At 36.8% G+C, this 10,403-nt stretch overlaps 1 long non-coding RNA gene across 1 annotated transcript in view; it reads left to right on the forward strand.

Annotated features, from left to right (window-relative positions):
• LOC117804382 overlaps positions 1-10,403 on the forward strand; it is a 43,615-nt gene that overhangs the window by 14,238 nt on the left and 18,974 nt on the right. The gene's annotated exons all lie outside the window — the stretch shown is intronic.

The following is a 10,403-nucleotide window of genomic DNA, read 5'->3' on the forward strand; positions in this document are numbered from 1 at the left end:
GTACTAGAGGGCCAGTTTATGAAGGAGCAAGCTGCCTTGCATGCACATAAGCACACACACGCTAGACATACACGCATATGCAAGGAAGCCAGGAAGCTGGGACACACCCATTGAGCAATGCTTCGAAAACTAAAACCCCAGGTGTCCAATTTTACAAATGTGCCATGCTAAAATGAAATAAGATTCTGCTAAGGGTAAAAAGATATCAGGATTGGCAAGAGTGTGTGAGGAGGTGGGGGAAGGAGTCCTGAGGAAAGAGAATTCAATGAATGTTGAGTTTGTAAGTATTCTCCTGGGCTGAGGAAACTCCATTTGTCCAGAAGAAAGAGAATCAGCTGCTGTGTTTGGGCATTGGCTATAGATATATTGTGTTGGGACATATGGCACAGATCATGTTTAAACAAATACCAAAAATGCCTGCCTAAAGTGGTTGTATTCTAATAATACATTTGCACCATTGAATTCTATGTAAGGATGCACCTTAATTGTATTAATACCAAAAAAATTTTTCAATTTTTCATTACTTCCTAAGCATTAGTCTTCCCCAACAAACTAAGGAACCCAATTTAACCACTTACATTCACTGAAGTTCTGTTCTTTCTTCTGGTACGTGCTGAATATGTGAAAAATGATTATAATCATAAACTCTGCCAACCTGAACAAAAATAGTTTCATTCCAAATTTCTATCTATAATTCAGAGACGGGGCTTTAGCAGGGTTTTCATTTCCTACCTTCATTCTGATCTTTGATCTATCCTGCATTGTTTTTTATTTTTCTTACTTTGAAACAATTTCAAACTCATAAGAAGTCACAAGTGAACTCCAAAATATCCTTTATCCAGATTCACCAGTTAACATTTTGCCACATTTACACTATCAACCTCTTGCTCTTTTGAAATGTCTATGGAAGTGTGGGTGCATACGTTATGATAGTCATGCCCCTTAACTCAGCATTACGGGTGCATCTCTTAAGAACGCGAGTTTTGACTTTATTCCCTTACATGACTTCAGTACAGTTATTAAATTCAAAATATTTAACATTGATATAACACTTTTACCTAATTATCCTTATCCCAATTTCACCAGGTATGTCCTTTATACTTTTTCTCTCTTCAAAGAGTCCAGGGTCCAGTCCAGGATAATATATTGCATTTAGTTGTTATTTAGTCTTTAGTCTCCATTAATCTGGAGCAATGTGTCAGTCTTTCTTTATCTTTAATGACATAAGTACTTTTAAAGAATACAGCTCAGTTATTTTCAAGAGTGTTCCTCAATTTGGGCTAGTCTACTGTCCTCTCATAAAATTCTGTTTATTAAGGGTACCTTGGTGGCTCAGCCAGTTAAGCCTCTGCCTTCAGCTCAGCTCCTGATCCCGGGGTCCTGGGATCGAGCCCCACATGGGGTTCCCTGCTCAGTGGGGAACCTGCTTCTCTCTCTCTCTCTCTTTTTCAAATAAATAGATAAAATCTTAAAAAAAAAAAAAGATTCTGTTTATTGCATCCCCAGACAGAATACTATATAAGTGAAACTGTGCCATTCTTAGGAAATCATATATCAGGGCAGGTTATGTCTGTTGCCCCCTTACCAGTGATATTAATTTTCTTTTCCCAATGGTTTGCTCTATAGTGGATACTATATAGTTATTATTTTCCCATTATTTGCAGTAATGAGCAGTTTGTGGGGAGACAATTGGAAAACCATGCAAATATCCTGATTCTCCTCAAACTTTTCCCCCTAGATTCGTCATTCATCGGTGATTCTTGCTCAAACCAATCTTCAGACTGATGATTACAAAATGGTGATTTTCCATCTCATGATTTATCAATCCACTTTCTGCTATATGGAAGAGCCCATTTATCTATCTGTCTATCTATCTATCTACCTACCTACATACTTCCCTACCTACCTACCTACCTACCTACCTGTCTGCTATATACTATCTATGGATTGACTCCTGGATTTCTATTTTACTTACTGGGTTATAATTCATTACTGTCTTTACTTATTTTTATGCTCAAATTGCCCCAGGTTTAGCCAGGAGAAAACCTGTGAAGTGGTTTTAAGGGGCTTTTGACATTACCCATCACTTTTTTTGAGAACTTCTTTATATTCTGACATGATAAGATGCTTCTGATTCAACTCTTACCTTCCTTACCACAGGCTTGAAATTAGCTATTTCCCCAAGGAGTGTTCCTTTCAGTGGGGAATGGTATTTAGAAGGCAAGATTTGGTGCTAGATGTGCTGATTACTATTGGAGTGTAATTGCTTATAGCTGGTTCAAAAGGCAGAAAGCTAGAAGAGGCAAACATATGCAGATGGATGGATGGATGGATGGATGGATAGATAGATGATAGATAGATAGATAGATAGATAGATAGATAGATAGATAGATAGAAAGACAGACAGACAAGGATATGAAATAACAAGTTCATACCTTCAATTCCAAATTTCAATCCACCCCACCAGGTTTTTCCTTCCCTTTCTTTTCCCCATATTTTTATCTCCCTGTGCAGTAAAAATCCTGGCTTCCAAGAACATCAACCCTATTCACTCAGCTCTTATGCCTACAATGCATATTCCTTTTAAATTATCATTATCATATTAGATATTAGTGTTATAATTGCTTTGTAAAAAGAGTTTGAAAATTTTCCTTCATTTTTTCTGAAGCAGTTTAAGTAGCACTAAAATTATCTCTTTGGGGCTCTTTCAGAGAATTCCCTTATGGTATCATCTGGGCCCAGTGACTTTTGTGGGACAGTTCCTTGACAGCTTCTTTTAACTCTATTATAACTGCTCTGCTTATGCTTTCTATCGATACTTGGGTCCATTTTGGTAAATTTTATTTTCCTATGAAATGATGCATTTCGTCTAGGTTTTCTAATTTATTTACATATTGGTATGCAAAGTAGTTTTCTGATCTTTAAAATTTTCTGTGTATCAGTAGTTATTTCTCTTTTGTCGTTTTATGTTGTATATTCTTTATCTCTTTTTAAAATTAATTTTCTTAGTGGTTCATCTCTTGTTGATTTTTTTCCAAAAGAACAGAATTTGATTTATTTGATTTCCTGTTTTTCTATTTTCTGCCTCATTATTGTCTACTTCTGCCTTTATTATTTGCTTCCTTAAGCTTCTTTTTGCTTACTTTTTTGCTCTTTTTCTAATTTGGTGGGGAAATTTATTTATTTTTATTCACTTTTATTTTTATTGACATATATATCTGCTACTACAAATATTCTGATTGCTTTTTAAAAGTGTCTTGATTTTTATATATAGAATTGTAATCCCTATTTTTCAGAAATTCTGAAACTTCTCATATTATAGCTTTCAACAAGATTTGTTTATTGTTTTGTTTTGTTTTTTAATGTCTAGGTGCGAGGTTCTACTTGCTGGATTGTTGATGACGGCCATACATTTTTTACACACTTCTATTGACAGGCGGGGTCTATTTACCTCCTCCCTTGATTATGGTTGGGCTGTAACTACTTAGATCAAGAGAATATGTTGTTCTGAGTGTATCTTTTAAGAGGACTGTCAGTTTCCTCCTTGATGTTTTGAATCCCTGAACCATCACATAGGAGTCTGACAACTCAGCTACAGAGATCATGTGCAGAGGCCCTGAAACTATGCAGAGAAGGGGAGGGACCCATCTAAATCCAGCCTTCCACTGTCCCCACCAGCACACAGACATGTGAGTAGAGAAGCAATCTTGGAGGTGTATTCTTCAGCCTCAGCCATCCCAGCTGACCTGATAGCATCAGAAATGAACAACCCAGCTAAGCTCTTTCCACATTCCTCCCAGACAAAATCATGTGCAAAATATGCTTTAAACCACTAAACCTCTTAGGAAAAGGGGAAAATAGCTTTTATCTTCTATAGCCTTAAAGGGTAGCTTAACTGTTTGAAAGATTCCTGGTTTGCATTTTCTTTCCCCTGAGTTTCCTCAAAAAGCAGTGCTGCTGTTTATTGTTTAGTATGTTGTTTTTCAGAAGTCTGATGACTACCTAATTTTCTTAACCTTAGATGTAATTTGACCTTTTTGCTTGGAAAACCGAAGGATATTTTTCTTTGGCTTTAAAAACAAATAGTTTTAATCTTTCTCTATTCCGTGTCTTGCTAGTTTTTTTGTTTTTTTGTTTTTTTATTTTCACTTGGCTTTTAGAAAGGCATGCATTTTCTTTTTGTTTTAAAGGGTCTTTTATAGTGCTTTTAATTCTCTTCTTTCCTACTTAACATTTTACTATCTGGTCTGTAATTTTTAAATAGTATCCTTTGACTTCCACTTATTATTTATATAGCAGGCAATTAATCTTCTACTCTCCTATTTCTCTCTTCCTTCTCCCATTTTTTATTTGCATTCTTTCTACCCTCCGTTTGTACACTGTCCACATACAATTCTTCCACTCGTGTACCCACTGTTGCTTTAGTCTTTGCTCTACAATTAAATGTATTAAATGATCAATGTCAGTGCATTTGCTTTAATTTTCCCCTTCTTGCTTCTTTCTTTTCTCTTAATACCATGTCTTTGGTGAGTACCACCGTTCTCTGGCTCCTTCTCTCCTAGAAGCATTGCTTTTCCAAGGCTTCCAACTTTGGTCCCACTCACTTTCATGCCTCTTCCCTGTAGCTCATGCTGAAACTACCAGGTCTCAGACGTGAGGTCCATATATTTGCTTTTCATTTTCTGGTGATTTTGGCTTTGCTTTACATATACTCTCGGCTCTCTTCTTTCTTGCAGTCCTTTAACACTTCCTTCTCCTGCTCTCTGTACTCACCAGTTTGTAGCAATGGCAGGACATTCATTGGAATTTGAATTTTACTTCTTTTGCAGGCATTTTGTAGTTCACGGTATTCTCAAAAATTGCTGCTCTTCTCTAGGGACTAAATTGTGCTTATAAATTGTACCGAAATAATCCATAAACATTGGGGGAGGGGAATTCCCTGAATAATTTAGAAATAAATCATCAATGTTAAATCCTACTCCAAAGAGAAAAAAATTACAATAACTCTTTCACCCAACGACTTAATTGAAATTAACTGCATAAAAAGAAAACAACATCAACATATGCACTGTTTAAACAAATCAAGAGTCCGATGTTTGTATACAAAATGAACTTTATTCTAAATTAAACAAAAAAGCGGCTACTCAGAAATACAAATATTAGCATTCTCTTTCCATTAAAACCAATGAATAAACTTTCATTACTATTTCTTTCCCTCTGCTAGAGTCCCAATGACTAACCAGAGGACTTTTAGTCTACAGTGTCCTTCAGTGTCCCTTCTGTATCATCCCTGACTCTTGGAATATCCATGAATGTCCTGAGTAATACTATTGCAATATGCCTTTCTATATTGTTTTCTAACTCTGGTTGTTACCAAGAAAGATGACTGGTTGGTTGGTTGGTTGGTTGGTTTTTTTAATGTGAAGCCACTCTTCTTTGTAATTCCAATACCGCTTCTACGCCCACTGCCTAGAACAGTGTTTCTCAGAGTCTTCACCTCACCTGCATCCTTCCCATGGGTTGAGTGTCAAAATGCAGCTTCCAGGGCCCCAGCCTGCTGAATCCAAATTTCCACCCGCAGAAGCTGTAGCCACCATTTTAACAACCTAAGCAGATGTCCCTCAGCACCGTGCTCTGGGACAACATTTCGTGCCAGGTGCTGCACTACCCCTCTGGTCTCCTCATAGTCTATGCTCTAGGTTCTTGACCCTTTCTTGTATGGTAAAGTTTCTAGATGCTTGGTGATCTTAGTTCTCTTCCTATGGATACTCCATAGTTTATCAAGGTCCCTATTAAATTTGGCACCCAAAATTAAATTTGCTCCCATAAAAATGGTTTATCAATGCAGAGCGTAGAGGGACTGTTACCTTTCTTGATCTATCTACTACTTATATTAATTTAATGCTACCATACTTAGCAATTACGTAACTCTGTTGGTTCATAGAATGAATGGATCATTCTAAATCTAAATCATAGTTTTTTTTTTTTATCACTTGAACATCCATATTTGTGCCAATTTAAATGCACATTTTTACACTTATCCCTGTTAGATTTAATTCTGTTAATATGCTATCTTATTAAGATCCTTTTCAAGATTTGGTGTCTTATCTATCATATAAATGCATTCATTGGTGGCTTTATTCAGCATGAAATAGCCTCTAATAGAGAGCCATAGTTCCCTGTTTTCACCCTATTCCATTTAAGGTTTTTATGATTGATTTGGATGAAGATAAGCAGAGCATCTCAGGGGAATATGTGCCAAAGTATTCAAAGGCACAGAGATGCAATTTTTTACAAAAAAGGAAAGAAGGAAGGAAGGAAGGAAGGAAGGAAGGAAGGAAGGAAGGAAAAAAAGAAAAGAAAATTAATTAGAGAATTATTTTATATTTTTAAAAAATATGAAATAGAGTAGAAATTCACATGGTTTTTAATTAAGACAAAATAATTCAGAGAAATGTCTCTCTTTTGGCAGCCACTTAGGATAATTGCCCTGGTTTCCCAGATGTTTACTTTCCCCTTCCATTAGGAATATTCTGTGGAGAAGTTTGAGAAGCACCAACATAAGATACCCTGTCTATTTTCATGTCCTCCGCCGAGCTGAGAAGTCTATGTTCATCCAGTTGTTTACAAAAATGCTAAATAGGGGAAAGGCACCCTAACACACTTTCTCATGTTACTTAAAGCCGTTACTAGACATTTTTGAGAGGAAGCAACACTTATTACTCCATCAAGGCAAAACAAATAACAATAGGTAGCTACTATTTGATTCTCAAGCAGTCCTTTGATCTATCTGCCTATTAGCCTCATAAAAAATAAGCCATACTGGTTTATTAAAGCTTCTCCTTAGTTGACATTTGTTGGCTGCTAATGGCCATAACATTCATTGCTGCACGCTCAAAAACAAGGCTTTTAACTATCTGTTGTCAGTTCTGCATGCATGAATCATGTTGCCTATAATTTCCAGAACCCACCCTGTTCTCCTCTTCAAAAATAAAGATGAAAGTTAGTCATTTATGGTCTGTGGTATTTTCTCCTATTTGCCATGACTTTTCAAAGACTACTAAACAGTAGCTCTGAGATTATGGCTGAAAATTCTGTTACCACCCTGGTAATTTATCTGGCCTCTTTGAAAATATCCTGGAGTTAGTTTACTAATCCCTTACCTGTCTTGGGCTAAAATTTTCACTTTTCATGGTTTCTTCTCCATATTCATTTGAAAAACCCATTTAGAAAAGAGAAGAAAAAGCAGGAGTTGAATGATTCTGCCACTTCTTTGATATACTTTCTCTTATCGTCTCTAAACAGTAGACTTATTATTTCCTTTTTCTTTTTAACAACAACAACAACAACAAAAGCCTTCCAGTTCCTTCCGGTCAACTTTACCATATTTTTGATCCTCAGTTTTTTGGGAGCCTTAGTTTATGGCACTTTCTTTCTTTTTTTTTTTTTTTTTAAGATTTTATTTATTTATTTATGTATTTGAGAGAGACAGCCAGCGAGAGAGGGAACACAAGCAGGAGGAGTGGGAGAGGAAGAAGCAGGCTCCCAGCGGAGGAGCCCAATGAAGGGCTTGATCCCAGGACCCTGGGATCATGCCCTGAGCCGAAGGCAGACGTTTAACAACTGAGCCGCCCAGGCACCCCTATGGCACTTTCATAACAGATTTGCTACACCTCTACCTTCATCCTTGATTACTCTTCCTTCTTTATATCTTCTACATATATTATTTAAACTTTAAGATTAGTAGACAGCCATTCAACTTTCCTGAGCTGTCTCCTGTTTTATTTAAATTATTTCACAATTATTCAGCTAAAAGTTTTTGGGTTTTTAAAATCTCCCTTTGTTAGCCATAATCCCTTTTTGAGACTCAAGTCTGTGGGTCAAAAATTTTTTGTCTTTGAACTTTTTGTAAATTTTCCCAAAGTCCAGGGCACTCGTCTGACTCTGGAGTCCAGGGTTTTCTTTTGTGGCCATCATAAACCATGAGCTTGGAGTTCTCAACATTTTTTATGTCACAGCACATCATTTATGATAGTCTCCCATGTGACACACCCTCACCATTTACCCAGGTTTTACAAACCTCAAATATATCTTGTCTGGAAGTAAAACGTTGTGGTCATATTTAACTGTCACATATTTTGGGTATATGTCGGTTCTGATTGCGCTCTACAATGCTGGTGGCGACATTGATAAACAGGCTTGGATTACGTAGACTTCCGTGCTACTTGCTACGTCCACCTTTTCCTCCCACTCAGGACAGCATACTTGTAAGAACATAGGAGCAATATCATTGACTACCCTCAAATGTATGTATTTTTAGAAAGTCGCTGATTTACAATTTTAGTTCTCTCACCATTAGTAACACCTCCTTAGGACTCACTTCATGGGCCAAGACCATGAAACTGAAGATGACAGAAGTACTTTCTCCCCTCCACACCAGCAACTCGCTTTTCCTCATTGGTAAAAATTAAGTGCAGGCCTCACTTGATTTTGGTTATGAGGGCAGTAATTTACCGCATCCGGGCCGAGTCCCCTTTCTTACCTGGTAACGCTCCTTGGTACAGTGTGGGTGCCACTTGCCTCGGTCATCCGTAACATTGTCCTGTTGTCATTATTTCTAACGTAGTAATGCTTTGGCAGTCTGTTTATATGAACCTTTTCAGTATGGCAGTGAATTCCATGATATCTTTATAGTAAAGAAATGCAAGTTTTTGCAATCTTTTAATTTAAAATAAGTTGATCCCAACAGAATTTGAAGCTAGACACAAAATTGTCTGTAAAAGATATTTTTCTAACAACTCTTAACAATGCATACTGAATTTAAAACTGTTAGATGATGAGACAATGCACTCAGTGATGAAAGCACCAAGGACAAACAGGCTGAAAAGGAAAGAGAAGGAAAGGAGAGGAAATTATACAAGAGGGGGACATGTGGGCGTTTTGGACAGACCATCCATCCATGCTGGTCACCTCCTAATACACAGAATGTGTCTAAACTAGAATTCTTTTTCCTTTTTATTTTATTTTATTTTTTTTTAAGATTTTATTTTTATTTATTTGACAGAGATAGAGACAGCCAGCGAGAGAGGGAACACAAGCAGGGGGAGTGGGAGAGGAAGAAGCAGGCTCATAGAGGAAGAGCCTGATGTGGGGCTCGATCCCATAATGCCAGGATCACGCCCTGAGCCGAAGGCAGACGCTTAACCGCTGTGCCACCCAGGCGCCCCTCTTTTTCCTTTTTAATTAAGAGCCATTTGGGATGAAGGATTTTTCATTGTCCAGCTCCTTGTATTACAATATCCACACTATGTTACGTTAAAGCCAATCTATTGCTCATGCAAAATATAGGATTTTCTTAGAACTTACTTCTCAGAGTGTTTCAAGACTCCTGACACACCTTAATAAATCTGTTCTGTACTCCAAAGTCTCCAATGTAAAGAGAATATAATCTTTAGTAAAGGTGGTGATAAACTTTTTTTTTAAAAAACCTAAATTTTATGTATGAAGCCCCTTTCCTATTTATGTGCCCCACTCCAGTTCAAGTTCCCTGATGTTTTTTACCTAGAAAATTTGCCCAAATTAATCCATTGAAGCTGCTCTTCAAAATCCTAAAACATCCTTTTCAGATCTAAAAAAGACTTTCAAAGTTCTTCCCTTTAGCCAGGAAATCACAATATAACACGGCAAAAGACAAACAGCTTAGCTGTTGTCCTTTGGCTACCTGAATATCTTATACAAAGCAGAAGGGAAAAAAAGAAATGGAGGAAGGAAGAGGGAGGGAGGGAGAGAAGAAGGAAGGGGGGGTAGAGAAGAGTATATATCACAATATTAAAGAGATTGTTTCAAAACGAGCACTTATTTTTTTTTAAAAGATCCATACAGTCTGTTAGCAAATGTATTAGGATGCAATGGTTACTATTTTTAGAATTGACCTTGCTATTTTCATGATCCTCTTTTTAAACTTCTTTTTGCTAATATCTTTATTTCTAAGAATAAAGGAAAAAATTTTCTTACAATATTAATACAACTGTACAGTCTTGTAATGCATAATGGTACCAAAAGTTGGAGCCCTCCCTCTCCATTGGGTTGGATTTAATGTTAGTGAATGCAAAATTCTGCACTTTCTCTCGCCCACCAGGCAACAGCAGTAAATACCCACAGCAAATGCCATAAAGCACTTCAAACATGATGAACATCAAGGCTTAGCTGGTTATACTAATCTTTCTTCACTTCCCAGAAAAACTATCCTTTTAAAATTCAGACTTCACTTTTTTACAACTATTCTCACATGAATTTATTTTTAAGAACAAAACTTACCCTAAAACATACTATCAACTTATTAAGCACTACCCCAAAAATTATTTCTGTGGCACCTTCCACACAACAAAAATCAAGACTATTTG

Source organism: Ailuropoda melanoleuca, chromosome 11 (assembly GCF_002007445.2).
Source record: "Ailuropoda melanoleuca isolate Jingjing chromosome 11, ASM200744v2, whole genome shotgun sequence".
Taxonomy (NCBI): domain Eukaryota; kingdom Metazoa; phylum Chordata; class Mammalia; order Carnivora; family Ursidae; genus Ailuropoda; species Ailuropoda melanoleuca.